Raw genomic sequence first — 19139 nt, 5'->3', positions numbered from 1 at the left:
TCTTTGTTGCTGACTGCTCCTACAGTGAATATTTCGTATTAATGCGAAATCTCCAGCTCAGACTCCAAATGGACCCTGGTGCCCATCAAAATACATTGCCATTCACTACAAAGCATCTTCATAATGAGTAGCCCTCTTTCAAGGGCTGCGTAATTCTGTTCAGTCTCTGGTAAGACATGAGACAAACCAAAGACAGGGTATTCTTGCCTAAACCTTTCCTGCAGTTGTAAGAGAACTGCCAACCTGCTCTTTCAGAAGCATCAGTCTCTACAATGGTATCAGGGTGGCACAAAATTGGAGCTTTAGTGAACACCATTTTAATCACATTAAATGCCTTTTCAGTTCAAGTACCCTATCAACTGCCCCTTCCATGTTTTCCTTTCTAAAACATAGATATTACGAGCTATCTCTACAAAACATTTAATCAACAAATGATAAAAATGTGCAAATCCAATAAAATTGAAGTCTCTTTAACATTAAAATGTGAAGACCATTCAAGAATGGCTGGAACTTTCTTTGGAGCCACACAGACCTGAAGAACTCCGCCTCAATCCAAGATACTCAATGTCCTTGTGGCAATGAAATTGTTCTGGTAGCCCAAGTGACGTATGGATTCTGCCTCTTCAAGGAATTTAAAAACTAGAGCATACTTGGAAGAGGCTAGGTTATCAAAAGAAAATTATTTATCTAATGGAGACTTGTGGCTGCAGATTCCTTCTTTTAAAATTTTCCCCAGGCGTCAGACTGGATCTAAAAAAAAATCTTGAGCAGCACCATTGTGTTCCAGTAGGTGGCGTCGTCTGCACCAGAATTGATTTGCACTGTGCTTATATATGCGCCACCCCAGCATGCTGACTCCAATTCTTTTCTTTCCAAGCCAGTCAGCGTACATCCAGAGAGAGCTACCTATTATTAACTAACCCTTTTTCTTTTTACTTTTGCTGGAGCCTTTTTTTGGGAGTCTTCTCCTGGTGTGGCAGGAATTTCATCTAGGAAGGACAGCTTCAAGACCCAGCTTCAAGCACTATGGAACCTGTCACCGACTTGTGACAGTCTCACAGTGTGAAGACTTGCGTCGACTGCTGCACAATGAGTCGGAAGGCCTTGAGGGAGTGGTCCCTCAAACTCCTGGCAGCTCGATGTGCAGCGCCACAACAGTATGATCCCAGTCGAGAGGAAAGTCCCAGGATTGGTTACAGAGTCCATGAACTTTGTTGCGTTGCACTCAGTGTCATCGGGCCACTTTGGTAAGTCCCATCACAAGAAGAAGAGTAAGAAGTTGAAGAGGTCTTCGACTGCACCCCATCCGTCAAAGTCATCTGTCAAGATAAGGGATCATCATCATTCCAGGCGTAGCTGCTCTGCGGTTGAGCCAAGTCTGGGACGGCTCTGTACCTGGCCGAGTTTCTGAGAGCAACCCCACCCGGTTTTATGAGGCCATGCCCTTCATATTTGGGTGGCCCATTCCCTCTGGCACGCATTCAGGCCCATTGGGCTTGCAAAGGGCCCCTACTGGTTACTGCCGGTGGCACCGACCCAGCCAGGCTCCTTGTGTCTCCTGATAGATCAAGACCAGTGCCAGTCGTACCACCTCGACCTTACCTGTCACTCGTCCCAATGCTGATGCTCCATCCCCACTCTTATACCTGACTAACACGAAGCCGAAGGGGCATTGAATGATGCCGGCACCGTATGGAGCCATTCTTCCCAGGTTGGATCCTGAGCCCTAATCCAATGGGCTGGGACTTCGGGAGGAGTGAGAGGAATCTCTGGAACCTGAAGAATACCATCCTGTAGATCCCAACTTGAACTGGTGTGAGAACCTAATAGATGCCAGCAGACTGGATACTTCTCAGATACTGGCCTGGACTCGTCTCCCAGTGTGGCTCTGAAGGAGGGAGCCTCATTTGCAATGGTGGTGAGAAGGGCCTTTGAAGGTCCTTGAAAGTTCAGTTGCCTTCAGTGTCAGTATAGATGAATGCCTTGACGGAGGTGCTTCAACTGGGAGAACTGCTTCTCCCCTTCAATGAATCCCTAACGGATAGTTGTAGTCTTTGTGTCCAAACCATGCACAGAGGCTCCTGTGAGCAGGGCATTTGCCCACTGCCACTGCATTGCCCCCAAAATCCCCAGTTTCCCCACACAATGCTCTAACCCGGAGAACTTGCTGGTCAAAGCCTCAAGCTCCTGTATAAATTCTAGAGCACTCCCTAACACTGTACCTGATGTGGAATTCAAGAGGCTGGACACCTTGAGAAAGAAAATATTTTCTTCCGCCAACTAGGCACTAGAGTCCGGGAACAATGTGTGCCTTTTGGGCTGTTACTACCATGCAGTGTGGGATACAATTGGGCAAGTGCTGCCAACGGTCCATGACGATTGCTGACAGGAGAGATGCAGCCAAGTTCATAATCCAGTGTGGACTGGACTGCACTGACTAACTGGGCAGAGTGGTTTATCATCGGTGGCCTTATGACACCACACCTGGATGAGGATGACAGGCTTTTCAGGGGATGTCCAAGCACTGCTTATGGGCCTGCCCTTTGATGGCACCCGTCTCTTCGGAGACAAGGCAGACTCAACACTAGACTGCTTCAAGGATAGTAAGGCTATGGCCAGATACGTTGGCCTGTTCATGGCCCTCACCAACCCCAGTCCGCCTTTTGCTTCTTTCGTGGCCACTGGAGGGGTTTCTAGCTGTGTCTTTACACACCCAGCCACCACAGTGGAAGCTTCCCAGCCTAGGCATGGTAACGGACACAGTACCCACAGAACCCATGGGTCGGACAGCCTGAGATTGGACCAGTCCACCAATCCCCTGGCAGCCACAGTCTCCAAGCCCCTTTAGTTTGCCCTCATTTCATCATGGGCGCAACCAGTGGGAGGCAGGATACGCCATCACATGCCCCACTAGGGCTCTATAACATCAGACTAGTGGGTTCTTCAATTTGTCTGAAGGGGTGGCTCCCTCCCCTCCATCTATGGCACCCACTTATGAAAGACTGACAGAGGACCACCTCTCCTATTTCCACCAGGAAGTTACAGCTTCATCGGCCAAGCAAGTCATAGAGCAGGTGCCAATGCCAGAAGTAGGTTGTGGTTGCTATTCCTGCTACTTTCTGGTGCCCAAGAAGGACAGAGGCATTTGCCCTATCCTGGACTTGCACCCTCTCAACTTCTTCCTCAGGAAGAAGGAGAAAATAAAAACGCTCACACTCACTCACGTCCTGTCCACTATGGACTCGGGAGAGTGGATGGTGGTGTAGGACTTGCAGGACGCTTACTTACACATTCCCGTCCTGCCTTCCCACAGACGTTACCTGTAGATCAAAGTAGGCCAAAAGCACTTTCAGTTCACTGTGCTTCCCTTTGGCTTTACCAGTGCCCCTGGGGTGCTCACAATGGTGATAGCAGTGGTTGCAGCTCATCTGCGGAGATCTTGTGTGCTAGTCTTTCCCTACCTTGATGACTGGCAGTTGAAGGTGGGCTTGCCCCAGGCTGTTGTCTTCCACCTCCAGACTAAAGCAAACCTCCTGCACTCGCTGGGGTTCACTTTAACCAGGCCGAAGTCACACCTGACTCCCTCTCAGACACTCCCCTTCATTGGAGCTGTTCTGAACACAGTGCAGTTTTGGGCTTATTCTCCCGAACGGAAGTCCAGTTTATTCAGGCTGATACCGATGTTTCAGCCTCTATCCTGAGTTTTGGTGAGACTGACTCCGAGGTTGGTGAACCTCATAACCTCCTGCATCTTGCTTGTGACACATTCCCGCTAGCTGCAGTGAGACCTGAAGCTCCAGTAAACACAGTGTAAGGAAATGCCTCCTTGGCATGGTTACCCCCTGACTTTTTGCCTTTTGCTGATGCCAAGTTATGATTGGAAGTGTGCTGGGACCCTGCTAACCAGGCCCCAGCACCAGTGTTCTTTCCCTAAACTGTACCTTTGCTTCCACAATTGGCACAACCCTGGCACTCAGATAAGTCCCTTGTAAATGGCACCCCTGGTACCAAGGGCCCTGATGCCAGGGAAGGTCTCTAGGGGCTGCAGCATGTCTTATGCCACCCTGGGGGCCCCTAGCTCAGAACATGCACACTACCTCACATTGTGCCATGCCAACCTCACACTGCCTGTGGCATAGGTAAGTCACCCCTCTAGCAGGCCTTACAGCCCTAAGGCAGGGTGCACTATAAGCAGGGGAGGGCATATGTGCATGAGCACTATGCTCCTACAGTGTCTAAGCAAAACCTTAGACATTGTAAGTGGAGGGTAGCCATAAAGAGTACATGGTCTGGGAGTTTGTCAAACACGAACTCCACAGTTCCATAATGGCTACACTGAAATCTGGGAAGTTTGGTATCACACTTCTCAGCACAATAAATGCACACTGATGCCAGTGTGGAATTTATTGTAAAATGACCCAGAGGGCATCTTAGAGATGCCCCCTGAATACCAGTCCGACTCCTAGTGCTAGTAAGTGGAGGGTAGCCATAAAGAGTACATGGTCTGGGAGTTTGTCAAACACGAACTCCACAGTTCCATAATGGCTACACTGAAATCTGGGAAGTTTGGTATCACACTTCTCAGCACAATAAATGCACACTGATGCCAGTGTGGAATTTATTGTAAAATGACCCAGAGGGCATCTTAGAGATGCCCCCTGAATACCAGTCCGACTCCTAGTGCTAGGCTGACCAGTTTCTGCCAACCTGCCACAACCAGACGAGTTTCTGGCCACATGGGGAGAGTGCCTTTGTCACTCTGTGGCCAGGAACAAAGCCTGTACTGGGTGGAGGTGCTTCTCACCTCCCCCTTCAGGAACTGTAACACCTCGCGGTGAGCCTCAAAGGCTCACCCCTTTTGTTACAGCGCCCCAGGGCATCCCAGCTAGTGGAGATGCCCGCCCCTCCGGCCACTGCCCCCACTTTTGGCGTCAAGGCTGGAGGAGATAATGAGAAAAACAAGGAGGAGTCACCCACCAGTCAGGACAGCCCCTTAGGTGCCCTCAGCTGAGGTGACCCCTACCTTTAGAAATCCTCTATCTTAGTTTTGGAGGATTCCCCCAATAGGATTAGGGATGTGCCCCCCTCCCCTCAGGGAGGAGGCACAAAGAGGGTGTAGCCATCCTCCAGGACAGTAGCCATTGGCTACGGTCCCCCAGACCTAAACACACCCCTAAATTTAGTATTTAGGGGCACCCCAGAACCCAGGAAATCAGATTCCTGCAATCTGAAACAAGAAGGACTGCTGACCTGAAAGCCCTGCAGAGACGACGGAGGTGACAACTGATTTGGCCCCGGCCCTACCGGCCTGTCTCCTGACTCGAAAAAAACTGCAACAGCGACGCATCCAACAGGGACCAGAGACCTCTGAAGCCTCAGAGGACTGCCGTGAACCAAAGGACAAAGAAACTCCCTTGAGCAGCGGCTCTGCTCAACAACAGCAACGACTTTGCAACTTTTAAAGACTTCACTCTTCCCGCCGAAGCGTGAGACTTCACCCTCTGCACCCGACGACCCCGGCTCGAGCTCCAGACAACCAACACCACAGGGAGGACTCCCAGGCGACTGCGACCTCGTGAGTAGCCCGAGACGACCCTCCTGGATCCCCACAGCAACGCATGCAGAGAGAATCTAGAGGCTCCCCTCGACCGCGACTACCTGTAACAAGGAAACCGACGCCTGGACCAAGCACTGCACCCGCAGCCCCCAGGACCAGAAGGAACCAAACCTCAGTGCAGGAGTGACCCTCAGGCGACCCTCTGCCTAGCCCAGTCGGGGGCTGGCCCGAGAAGCCCCCCTGTGCCCTTCCTGCAATGCTAGAGTGACACCCGGGTCCCTCCATTTTTCCTATACAAAACCTGACGCCTGCTTTGCCCACTGCACCCGGCCGCCCCTGTGCCGCTGAGGGTGTATTTTGTGTGCCTACTTGTGTCCCCCCCAGTGCTCCACAAAACCCCCCTGGTCTGCCCTCCGAGAATGCGGGTACTTACCTGCTGGCAGACTGGAACCGGAGCACCCTTTTTCTTCATAGGCTCCTATGTGTTTTTGGCACCTCTTTGACCTCTACACCTGATCTGCCCTGTGCTACTGGTGTGGTAACTTTGGGGTTGCCTTGAACCCACAACGGTGGGCTGCCTATGCCCAGGAACTTAGACTTGTAAATACCTTACTTACATGACAAACTAACCATTACTTACCTCCCCCAGGAACTGTTGATTTTTTGCACTGTGTCCACTTTTAAACTAGCTTATTGTCATTCTAACTGAAACTGTGTATATTATTGCTCTAATTCAAAGTTCCTAACTTACCTGTGTGGAGTACCTTGCATTTATGTATTTACTTCAAATCTTGAACTTGTGGTTCTAAAAATAAATTAAGAAAATATATTTTTCTATATAAAAACTATTGGCCTGGAGTTAAGTCTTTGAGTGTAGGTTTCTCATTTATTGCCTGTGTGTGTACAACAAATGCTTAACACTACCCTTTGATAAGCCTACTGCTCGACCACACTACCACAAAATAGAGCATTAGAATTATCTAATTTTGCCACTAACTTACTTCTAAGGGGAACCCTTTGCCTCCGTGCACACTATCTCTTACTTTGAGATAGTATATACAGAGCCAACTTCCTACACACAGCATCAGGAAAATCTCTCCAACATGGTTCAGATCTCGGAGGAAACTGCGACAGTCTGCAGTGGTAGTTAAGAAAGCACAATTGGGTCAGCAGCAACCCCTCTCCCTTCCCCAACCAGATCTGACAGTGGTAGCAGATGAGTCACTCCTGGGAAGGGGTGGCCACCTGGAAGAGGTGGAATCCGGACTCCACATCAACCTACTGGAGCTCCAGGGGATCTGGCTGGCACTGAATGCCTTTCTTCTAACCTCCAACAAGGGAAGATTACTGCAGATGTTCACAGACAACACCACCGCCATGTGGTACTGCAACAAACTGGGTGGTATGGTGTTGTGGACCCTTTGTCAAAAGGCCCTGCATCTCTGGCCATGGCTGGATTGTCATGGCATATCCCTGGTGGTTGAACACCTGGTTGGCTCTCCGAACGCCAGAGCAGACAAACTCAGCCGAAGATGCCTAGTGGATCACAAATGCCGTCTCCATCCGGATGTGGCGCAAGGTCTCTTTCAGCAGTGGTGAGAGCCTTGGTTAGATCTGTATGCCACTGCTAAGAACATGCAATGTCAGCGGTTCTGCATGCTGGAGTTTCCAAGTTGGCTCTTGCTCAGAGACGCTTTTCATCTTGAGTGGAGCTCGGGCCTCCTGTTTGCCTTTCCACCCATACCACTCCTTACCAAAGTTCCCAAGAAGATCAGGAATGACTGTGCGCAAGTCATCCTTGTGGCTCCAGACTGAACTTGGAGAGTTTGATACCCTGAGCTGTTGAGCATGGCCATCAGTGCTTCGATCTGACTGCCCCTTCGGGAGGGTCTTCTGGCACTGCAGCAGGAAATTTTCTCTAACTGAACCCGTCAAGACTTTGCCTTAATGCATGGACATTGAGCGGTGACAGTTGACACCTTTCAACCTTCTGACCAAAATCTGTAATGTTATCTTGGTAGCCAGGCATCCCCCTATCAAGACTGTATACGCCTGACATTGGAGCAAGTTTGTGGCATGGTGTGCAGAGAAACAGATTGACCTCCATCTCTGCTCCCCTCTCTCATGTCCTTCTTTTTATTCTTTCTCTCCCAGCAGGGCTCTATTTGGGCACTCTCAAGTGCTATCCTTCTGCCATTTCAGCCTTTCTTCAGGTGCCCGATCAGCCATCCCTCTTCAAATCCTCTATTAACAGATTTTTGAAAGGGTTACAACACCTTTCCACCTCCACCATTCATCATGCCTCAGTGGGACCTTAATATTGTGCTCACTTTTCTCATGTATACTTCCTTTGAGCTTCTACATAATTGTCCCCTCAGGCTTCTTACCATCAAGATGGCCTTCCTCGTGGCAGTATCATCAGCCTGGAGGGTATTTGAGCTTCAGGCCTTATCAATAAAGCCTCCATATATAAGCACCTATCCAGACAAGCTGGTTCAGCGTACTACGGCCTCTCTTCTGTCTTAAGTCGTCACCCCATTTCATGTAGGCCAATCAGTCGCCTTGCCTACTTTTTAAGCTCCATCACATCCCTTCAAGAAAGAGGAACGACTCACCACCTGCACCCCAAAAAAGCGTGGTCATTCGACCATGACCGCCTGAAAGAGTTCCGGGTGGAGGACCAAATGTTCGTGGGATATGTTGGAGCAAAAAAGGGAAAGGGCATGCAGAAACGGACCATCTCCCCTCTCCTATGGATCGTGCCCTGAATTATGATCTGCAACACACCAGCCAAAATTGCTACCCTTTTAGGGTTTGCATGCTCATTCCACCAGAGCTAAAGCTGAAGCCATTATGTTAGCACAAGGAGTTCCAGTCATAGATATCTGCCAGGCAGCAATGTGGGCCTCGCTGCACACTTTCACCAAACACTACTGCCTGGACAGTCAGGTCCGTCAGGATGGGCACTGCGCCCATTCGGTCCTGCTGGACTTTTTAGTTTAAAATCTTTCTCACAGACCCACCTGCAGGGAGGTATTGCTTCACTATTTATTCAAAAGGTAAGGAATCTGCGGCTAGAACTCTATCAGATGAATAAGTCACTTACCTTCGGTATACCTTATCTGGTAGAAGCTCTATCTAGCCGCAGATTGCTTACTGACCCACCCCTCCTCCCTGCTCTGTGAACAGATTCTAGGGTCAGAGTTGTTCCCTTTTCAGGGCCCTGGTTTTTCACAGCAGGGGTCATTGTTCTTTGTGGCTCCTCACTCCTGGCATGGAAAGTCGCAAAAAGAAACTTTTAGCATGTAGGGGTAGCTCCTACATAAGCACTGCACATGTCACTTCTGGCATTGTTGACCCACGCAGAGACTACTAGCGTGCAAGGGTACTGCTGAAGAAATATTTCTCTACCCAGTTGACACCTGGGGAAAATTCAAAGGTAAGAAATCAGTGGCTAAATGGGGTCAATATTGAATAAGGCGTTACAGAAGGTAAGTAACTTGTTCGATATGGTTTCCAGTAGAAACCTTTCGTAGTGAAGCTTTCCATACTGGACGTGAGGCCAGTGATGAACCATCAACAGTTTGAATTACCTTAGATGTCTCCTTAGCTCCTTTAGGAATGTAATTCTTAATAGTTCAGTTGTCATGTTCTGGGTCTTTAGACCTGCTGAAAACCCCTGCCAACCCTCAGTGCCCATGCAGGTGTGCAAGATGTAATCCCCATGTATATTAGGGATTTGAGGAAAACCGGGAAGGGGAACAAGAGTGAGGCAATAGATTGGCTCTTACATTTTAGAAAAGGAATAATCTTAGACAAGCCATGGCACAACACTATCTCAGTGATGAGTAGCTGAGACTCATAGAACCAGCTGCAGGGAAGGCAGAGGACAAGAGATCAGTAAAGGATACAAGCCTGGGTAAGCATCTATAAGACATCAGCGTTTAAGAGGCCTACCCTTTTCAGCAGCTGGTGTTGCTTAGAAAAGCCTTAAGGTGGCAAGGAATCCAGCTGAGAACAGCAGGATGCTACAACAAACTCACTGGTCAGAGGTTAGAAGGAAAGCGAAAGATGGAGAAAACCACAGGGGAGACAAGAAGGAATTTAAAAAAACAGAGGGACTATTAACTAATGCAAACTAGGATGAAAGCGAAGATCCACAACAACTAACAACACCTTTCCAGGCAAGGGATGTATGTCATGAATGGTCTTAAACACTGCTCTGTCACCAGTGAACCTGGAATGTACTTACAAATCAGGACTTTCTATACTGAACATTCTGACAGTTAGTGTTCTAATGTTCCCAACCATTTGACTTTACACTGGGTGTCTCTAATCCCCTGTGCACCTCTTTCCTGATTGATTGTGTGGCTGCATTTAGCCTGAATCCTGACAAATCCAAATCTAGTAACATTCTATAATCTCCACTATCTAATAGTGCTCAAGTATTTCTAATCCTTCCTTCCTCTGTTCTCAAAGTAATTGGCTCAAAGAAACATTTGATGTTCAGTGTCAGTTATGAAAAATTCATTATACAGAAGCCAACACAGACCTGCTCCTGCTTTTTCTCAGGGAACTCACTTACCTAATTTGTTTTGAGACGTGTGGGACAGGCCTGAATCATGTACCTAGCATAACCACAATTTAGATATAATCACGCCTAGTGCCAGCATTCCTGAACATGAATCAGCGGTCTACCAAAACAGGGGAGATTGAGTAAAACTATTAAACCTACCTTGTAACTTCTTTCTTCCTTACTTCTTTCCTGCAGTCTTTATTCAATTAATAAGGCTGAGTTAAAATAGTTCCAAAAATGAAGCAGAATGATGGAATCGGACCGGCTCCTCAATAATTTTTTCTTTCAGTCTATGACAAAAACATGTCATTTGGGGCTTCTTGATCCAAGTACTTTCTGTTGCCCATTGACAAAAATATGTCTCAAATGCTAATACCTATATTTTACCTAACTGAATATCACCTAAGGCTTCATCAGCAGAATGGGCCAAATCTGGGCTTTCAAAAACCTTAAACGCAAATAAAGTATTGCAACTATCCAAACAGGGATCTGAAGTTGTTACTAAAAGAGTAGCCCAAATCAAGGCATAGCCAGTAAGACAACCAATCAGATATCCCCTACCCCCCACCCTTTGGTTGATTTTGAATAAACTGAGCATGGCTGAAAGCAAAATGCACTGTAAGGGAATCCAAAAATTCTAACTCGGATCCCCAGAAAAACTTTGGGCATTTTGAAGGGACTACTGGGATATCAGCCGATGCTAAGGTCTATTTTTAGAACCAATTTATTCAGGATGTAGTTCTTGGAAAACTTGTGCAAAGTTCTGAGAAAGATTCATGACATGAACTAACTTAAGAAGTCATTGGTGTTACAACCTGCCCAGAATGGAATCCGCTGAAGGTCTATCAAGTTTCCTTCATGATTGCCCCAGGAAAGGGCAACTCCTTTCAGTTGCCACTGTTATACCCTGCCCTTCATATGCAATATTTTTTGATTTCCCTCAGTATGTTGTAAAGCATCCAAAGCAGAAACTACACTCCAATAAAATATTGGACCAGCCAGTAAGGAAGTGCTTAGGTGACACTGGGATGGATATCCGCAGAGTAGTCTTATAGGATATGTTCAGTGCCGTTTGTGGGGGCATTTCTCCTTTGCACCCAGTTTCCATAAAGTAATTTGTTTTAAGATTTCTTTTTATAATTAAACTTGTATTCATTGTTTTCTGTCTTATACAACAAAATGGCAAATATTTGACCGCCCTCAGCAGGTGGCACCACATTTCAGTGTAGGCATTTCACAGCCCTATTCAGTCCAGGCCATAATGATGTAACAATTTTTCCCATACCTTTTTGTGTTTTTTGGAACAGTTTTTAGACTTGTAGGGTCTTCAAGTTTGGTGCACCAGTCCATCGTTGGAGGGTCCTACATTCTCTACCATTTCCACTGAGATCTCCACAAACACTTGTCACCAATATCTGAGAATAACACGGCATTCCCAGGTGATATGGTAGAAGTGAGCCTTTACACAATGGCATAAGGCAAATGAGGGTGCAGTTAGCTTGTTGGTCCGCAGAGGCATAGGTCATGTGTAGAAAATTGACTTGAATGAGTCGGAGTCTGGAGGGGATCACCAGCCCTCTCTGGGACATAAATACGTCTTCTCCAGCCCAACTTGTTGAGGAAGCCCACCCATTGCTCCCACTTGGTTTTGAGGTCCTGCATGGAGCTGGGGGAGTTATTTTTTAGGGATCTATATATCCTGGCAATACCTTCCATGCCCGAGGACCCTTAGGACGTTTTGCCTCAAGCGGGCTGGAATTTGGAGCGGACTGCAGGAGTGTATGTTAGGGATGAAGGGTGTGTTGCATTTGCAAGTATTGGTAAAATTGGGATTTGTGAACAGAATATTTGCTTTGGAGCTCAGCAAAGGATTTTAATTGGGAGCCCTTCCTTACATCTGCTACTTTTTAAACCCTTGAAGATAGGGAGTATAACATATCCAAGTGCCTGTCCATTAGGTCTCAATGGTCAGATGATCAGAGGCATGGGATGGGATGGGTAAGTCTTCAACAAGCTGACGTGTTGTTTCTCTTTGGGTTCGTGGTTGACCAGTGTGCAGCCCGTGAAGGTATGTCACGAAGGTTGCCACTGTATCAGTTGCTTTTACTCAGGGTTCTCCATAGCCATTGCTCACCTTTGTGACAAAACAATGGAAGGCGCCCCTCGTCGCTAGCTTACTCGATTTATAGCCCCATTCTTATAACATCTTGGTCGAGGTAGTCCAGCATCTGCAGGCCTTGTCAAGTGTCAGTTGTCGAAGAGATGCCCCGGCCATTTCTAGATGACTTTGCATCTATGCTGTTTCTGATAACAGTGTTCTGGCTATATCCCTTCCTTCTCTAAGTGGGCCACCCGTTGGCTCGTCTCCCACTCCTTACCTTCAGGCATGCCCTCCCTATGCCTGTATGGTAGCCTTCCTCACAGCCCATACAGTGCCAGGGAAGGAAACTGAGTTTTTATTAGTTGCAGGAAAATGTTGAATTTCCTGGGATAGGTATTTCATAATGGTGTGTTCATGAGATGTAACACTCTGAGGCACCAGAACAGGCGAGTGCCCTCTCTCGGGGAGCCAAAGCAAAGTGTCAACAGGGTGTGGTCTGAAATCCCCTTGGGTAGAATGCGGGCTCCTGTTGTGTGAGGCAGATCAAGTGATAGAAGCAGCATAAGTAAGATGGATCTGTGATAGGGTTTTGTGAGCAGTTGATGAGTGTGTATAGATCCACTCGTGGGGATTCCATGCACTCCATGCGTCACAGAGCTCCATACCCTCCATCCACCTCCGCAGACGCCTCCCAGACCACTAAAGTGCCCGTACTCCAAAGTGGGAACATAGACACTCAAAAAGGAAGCAGGATGCCCTTCTATCGTTCCCTCAAACACCACATATCTACCCAGGGATTTGTGGTATACACAGGAGACTGTATTTGGTAATGTTTTGTGTAAAAGGATTGCTGACCCCCTAAAGCCCCTTGTGTATCCTGCGTAGAATACCCTATTGTACCCATACCAGGCTAAGAGGGAACAATTATTTTCCAGCATGTGTGTCTCCTCTAATACAAAGACTGCAGTACAGTGTCTTTTGGTGTTCACGACCACCATAAGATTAACGTGGTCATTAAGGCCATTGACATTCCAGGTCACAACTGTGATCTCATTCATTTTGATATGGCTGTGATCCCTTCAGGTCGAGGTTCACAGTGGCCACAGTTTGCGTATAGTGTACAGAGGTTGATAATGCCTGGTGCACTGATGCGCAGATGTCTATCTGTATAAGACTGCCTCTGACAACATTAAAACCCATAAGGACCAATCAGCCCACTTGAGTTAACATGAGTTACCACCGCCCCCCAACTCTCCACCGCGCCATACTTCCCCAACGAAGAATCTGTCACCATCAAAGCAGAACTAGGTGAACTGTCTTGGACCGGACTTCCAATTTGAACCAGGCTCTGGTTTCTCATCAAAGGATAAAGAAGCGACAAAGGATAACTGCATAAATCTTCAATCATGAGCTTTCAGGACCATTAAGTTGTTCGAGTCAAAGAGATGAGGTGACTAGGAGACCCTTGGAGGTGTCCCATCATTGGAGATCAGGGTTTGGTCTAGCTCGGTATCATCCAAATGTGATAAGTGGTGCCCCCGGGAAGTTGTTGTATGCTTCCCACTACAGGCCTGTCTGGGGACCCTTCGAGCTGTCATCAGGTTTGGTACCACCTGTTTGCCTGATGTTCCCCAGGGGGAGGTCTAGCTGCTCCGAGTGTGCCTCTATTCTGTCGCTCACTCCCATGCTGCCACTAGTGTGTCAAAGAAGTAGGATTTGGAGACATGAATCACCTTAAACCTTGCTGGGTATAGAAGCATATACTAGAGTTTCAGGACCTGGAGCTTTTGCTTAACCCTGTCAAAGTGTCAAGTTTGTGTGAGTCAGTAGGCGCAGCAATTTCTCTTAAAGGGTGGGCAGAGGGAGTCCCCAGCCCGATTGCACCACCAGACCCCTGGTGTGCAGCCTGAGCAGCTGGGGGAAGGGAAATCACCCCCACCACAGAAAGAGCCAAGAATCAGTTGTGGCCTCAAGACTCTTCTCGCCACCCTTTTTCTTTTGAAGTGCCGGGCACACAAAAGCAAGTTCTCGAAGTACACCTCTTGCAAAGAGATTAGCAGCTCATCGAATCATCTCAGGGGGCTGGGGAGGGGAGTGGGAGGGAGCCATGCGTGTGTGGCGCAGTCACGCTTAGTTTACTATGCGGGCAGTTTATATGATAATCCACCCCATGGGATTCCCCTGCCCCGTACTTCTGTTGTGTCATCTTTGGGCCCCTGGGGTTATCCTCCAGGTTTGCATGCCCTTCCCAGGGCTTTTTGGAAAAAGCAGGGCTCGGGGCACCACACCCGGGGGCCCGAGTCGTCTCCATCTCTCCTGCCACCTCGACTCATTCACCTGTCCACCACACGGGCTCCAGTATCCTCCCCTCTCCAGGCCAGACTCCATCAGTGTCTCCCCAGCGATACCCTCACTTGCCAACAGCCCGTCGCAGAGAATCCAGCCGTTACCCCCAGTTTAGGGCTGCTGCCAGAGTCCTCCATCTCTGCAACAGCAACCTCAACCCTCTCTGCTGTGGCCAGCCACACATGTAAGCTGACTGCCTCCTTCCTCAGTTGTCCCTGAGGAATCTTGCACTCCCGGTCTCTCTCTTCAGGCAAGCCCTCTGCCCCCCACACAGCCTTTGACAGACAATCTTGGTCTACCACCAGGTGTCACAGGGCCAGCATGGCCCGGGAGCACGAACAGTGAGGCAGGAGAAGCCCCATCTATGCCAAGGATCTCCACTGCAGCTACCTGGGTATGGTAGCCGATTACAGAGTGTCCACCATGTTGGACCGCTCAGACACGGCCCCCTTTGCCTTAAGATTTTTAAAAGTTCAGCTTCCATATTTATCTCTTGCAATCATTCTTCCAGTATTTTTGTCTCAAATCGGAATCATTACTCTAGCTTAGGGTACCTCATCTCTGCTTTGTAGACGTGCCAGTGTCTATAGTTAGTATTATATTGCTTAATAATGTTATGGTTAATATCTTCCGTCATTTTAATCTGTCCACAGTGGCAAACCGTTTTCTGTAATCTAGCAATAGCAAGCATTAATGCATTACTTTTAATATACCAAACTTGTCCATTATGGACAGGTCTCTTGTGCAATTAAAATTCTTCTTCCTCCATTCAGTCCAGCAGGTTTGTCTTTGGGTATATGTAAGAAGATAAAATAATAAACATAGTTGACGCTAATTGAATGGATGATTTATGATGGTGATTATACAATTAAATAACCAAGAATACATCTTTAAATACATGTGCCTGGCAACAATTGCTTTGCTGTCATAGTTTGGACTTGATATCCAGAATTTCACATTATGAGCTTAGTTGCGCAATTTGAAGAGATGGCTTTAACATGCTGCCTCACATAACTTCATCAGGTACGTCACCACTAAGATATATGATCACTTTAAATAGTTTGATGGCCATATAGTGGTGCATCCAATGTAAAAGTGCTCTTCTACTTTAAAGTGCAAACTTGCTGTTCAGGAAGGGCTTCTTATGTACAATGATATATCAATATATTTTTAGATATTGCATAGTAGCTGCCTTCTGATCATGCCCTGTAGATACCGCAGTATGGAAGAACAAAAAAACCCTCTGCAACTAAAGATTGAATGTCTCAATTGTAGGAGGCTGGCCTGGCTTGGAGTGGGTACCAAGGGGTACTTACACTCTGTACCAGGTCCAGTTATCCCTTATTAGTGTAGAAGAGGTGTTACTAGCAGCTTAGGCTGATAGAAGGTAGCTATAGCAGAGCAGCTTAGGCTGAACTAGGAGACATGCAAAGCTCCTACTATACCACTGGTGTCATATGCACAATATCATAAGAAAACACAATACACAGATATACTAAAAATAAAGGTACTTTATTTTTATGACAATATGCCAAAAGTATCTCAGTGAGTACCCTCAGTATGAGGATGCCAAATATACACAAGATATATGTACACAATACCAAAAATATGCAGTAATAGCAAAAGGAAGTAATGCAAGCAATGTAAAGTTACAGTAGATTGCAATAGGAGCACATAGGTATAGGGGAAACACAAACTATATACTCCAAAAGTGGAATACGAATCACAAATGGACCCCAAACCTATGTGAGCTTGTAGAGGGTCGCTGGGACTGTAAGAAAACAGTGAGGGTTAGAAAAATAGCCCACCCAAAGACCCTGAAAAGTAGGTGTAAAGTGCACCTATATTCCCCAGAGAGCACAGAAGTCGTGATAGGGGAATTCTGCAAGAAAGACCAACACCAGCAATGCAACCAAAGTGGATTTCCGGACGAGAGTACCTGTGGAACAAGGGGACCAAGTGCAAGAGTCGCGACAAAGTCGAGATTGGGCAGATGCCCAGGAAATGCCAGCTGAGGGTGCAAAGAAGCTGCCACCGGATGGTAGAAGCTGTGGATTCTGCAAGAACGAAGAGGGCTAGAAACTTCCCCTTTGGAGGATGGATGTCCCACGTCGTGAAGAAGCTTGCAGAGGTGTTCCCACGCAGAAAGACCGCAAACCAGCCTTGCTAGCTGCAAGGGTCGCAGTTAGGGTTTTTGGATGCTGCTGTGGCCCAGGAGGGACCAGGATGTCGCCACTTGGGTGAGGAGACAGAGGGGGCGCCCAGCAAGTTAGGGAGCCCTCACAGAAGCAGGCAGCACCCGCAGAAGTACCGGAACAGGCACTTAGAAGGGGAGTGAACCGGAGCTCACCCGAAGACACAAAAGGGAGTCCCACGACGCCGGAGGACAACTCAGGAGGTTGTGCACTGCAGGTTAGAGTGTCGGGGACCCAGGCTTGGCTGTGCACGAAGGAAATCCTGGGAGAGTGCACAGGAGCCGGAGCAGCTGCAAATCACGCGGTACCCAGCAATGCAGTCTAGCGTGGGGAGGCAAGGACTTACTGCCACCAATCTTGGACTGAAGAGTCACTGGACTGTGGAAGTCACTTGGACAGAGTTGCTGAGTTCCAGGGACCATGCTCGTCGTGCTGAGAGGGGACCCAGAGGACCGGTGATGCAGTCTTTTGTTGCCTGCGGTTGCAGGGGGAAGATTCCGTCGACCCGCAGGAGATTTCTTCAGAGCTCCTAGTGCAGAGAGGAGGCAGGCTACCCCCAGAGCATGCACCACCAGGAAAACAGTTGAGAAGGCGGCAGGATCAGCGATACAAGGTTGCAGTAGTCGTCTTTGCTACTTTGTTTCAGTTTTGCAGGCGTCCTGAGCAGTCAGCGGTCGATCCTTTGGCAGAAGGTGAAGAGAGAGATGCAGAGGAACTCTGATAAGCTCTTGCATTCGCTATCTAAAGAATTCCCCAAAGCAGAGACCCTAAATAGCCAGAAAAGGAGGTTTGGCTACCTAGGAAGGAGGATAGGCTAGCAGCACAGGTAAGAGCCTATCAGAAGGAGTCTCTGACGTCACCTGCTGGCACTGGCCACTCAGAGCAGTCCAGTGTGCCAGAAGCACCTCTGTTTCCAAGATGGCAGAGGTCTGGAGCACACTGGAGGAGCTCTGGGCACCTTCCCTGGGAGGTTCAGGTCAGGGGAGTTGTCACTCCCCTTTCCTTTGTCCAGTTTCGCGCCAGAGCAGGGCTGGGGGATCCCTGAACCGGAGTAGACTGGCTTATGCAGAGATGGGCACCATCTGTGCCCATCAAAGCATTTCCAGAGGCTGGGGGAGGCTACTCCTCCCCAGCCCTGACACCTTTTTCCAAAGGTCCTTTGTTCTGCCTTCCTGGGCCAGGCCTGGCTGGACCCCAAGAGGGCAGAAACCTGTCTGAGGGGTTGGCAGCAGCAGCTGCAGTGAAACCCCGGGAAAGGCAGTTTGGCAGTACCCGGGTCTGTGCTAGAGACTCGGGGGATCATGGAATTGTCTCCCGAATGCCAGAATGGCATTGGGGTGACAATTCCATGATCTTAGACATGTTACATGGCCATGTTCGGAGTTACCATTGTGACGCTATACATAGGTAGTGACCTATGTATAGTGCACGCGTGTAATGGTCTCCCCGCACTCACAAAGTCTGGGGAATTTGCCCTGAACGATGTGGGGGCACCTTGGCTAGTGCCAGGGTGCCCACACACTAAGTAACTTAGCACCCAACCTTCACCAGGTGAAGGTTAGACATATAGGTGACTTATAAGTTACTTAAGTGCAGTGGTAAATGGCTGTGAAATAACGTGGACGTTATTTCACTCAGGCTGCAGTGGCAGGCCTGTGTAAGAATTGTCAGAGCTCCCTATGGGTGGCAAAAGAAATGCTGCAGCCCATAGGGATCTCCTGGAACCCCAATAACCGGGGTACCTCAGTACCATATACTAGGGAATTAAAAGGGTGTTCCAGTATGCCAATGTGAATTGGTGAAATTGGTCACTAGCCTGTTAGTGACAATTTGGAAAGCAGAGAGAGCATAACCACTGAGGTTCTGGTTAGCAGAGCCTCACTGAGACAGTTAGTCATCACACAGGGAACACATACAGGGCACACTTATGAGCACTTGAGCCCTGGCTGGCAGGGTCCCAGTGACACATACACTAAAACAACATATATACAGTGAAATATGGGGGTAACATGCCAGGCAAGATGGTACTTTCCTACATCAATATAATATAATATGATGTTATATGGGATAAAGTACCCCCTGCCATACATTATAAAGATATTGCAAGTCACCAAGGAGTTCATTCATTCATAAGGTTTTGGAACTCTGAGGTGACTTGCAATATCCTTGTCATGTAACCCAGGGGGCATTTTTACCCATATAATACATGATCATGCCATCACCTTTCCCACAAACCACTTAAAACCCAGGTTCATATCTTTTTTATATGAAAGAGTGAGCATGTTTGCAAACATGAAGAATACAAATAATACCTCTAGTACAAAATTTAACACATCAAAACCTGTTAGATATTTGTTGAATACA

The sequence above is a fragment of the Pleurodeles waltl genome, chromosome 12 (assembly GCF_031143425.1).
Source record: "Pleurodeles waltl isolate 20211129_DDA chromosome 12, aPleWal1.hap1.20221129, whole genome shotgun sequence".
In the NCBI taxonomy this organism is placed as follows: Eukaryota; Metazoa; Chordata; class Amphibia; order Caudata; family Salamandridae; genus Pleurodeles; species Pleurodeles waltl.
Note: the sequence above shows the minus strand (reverse complement) of the source record.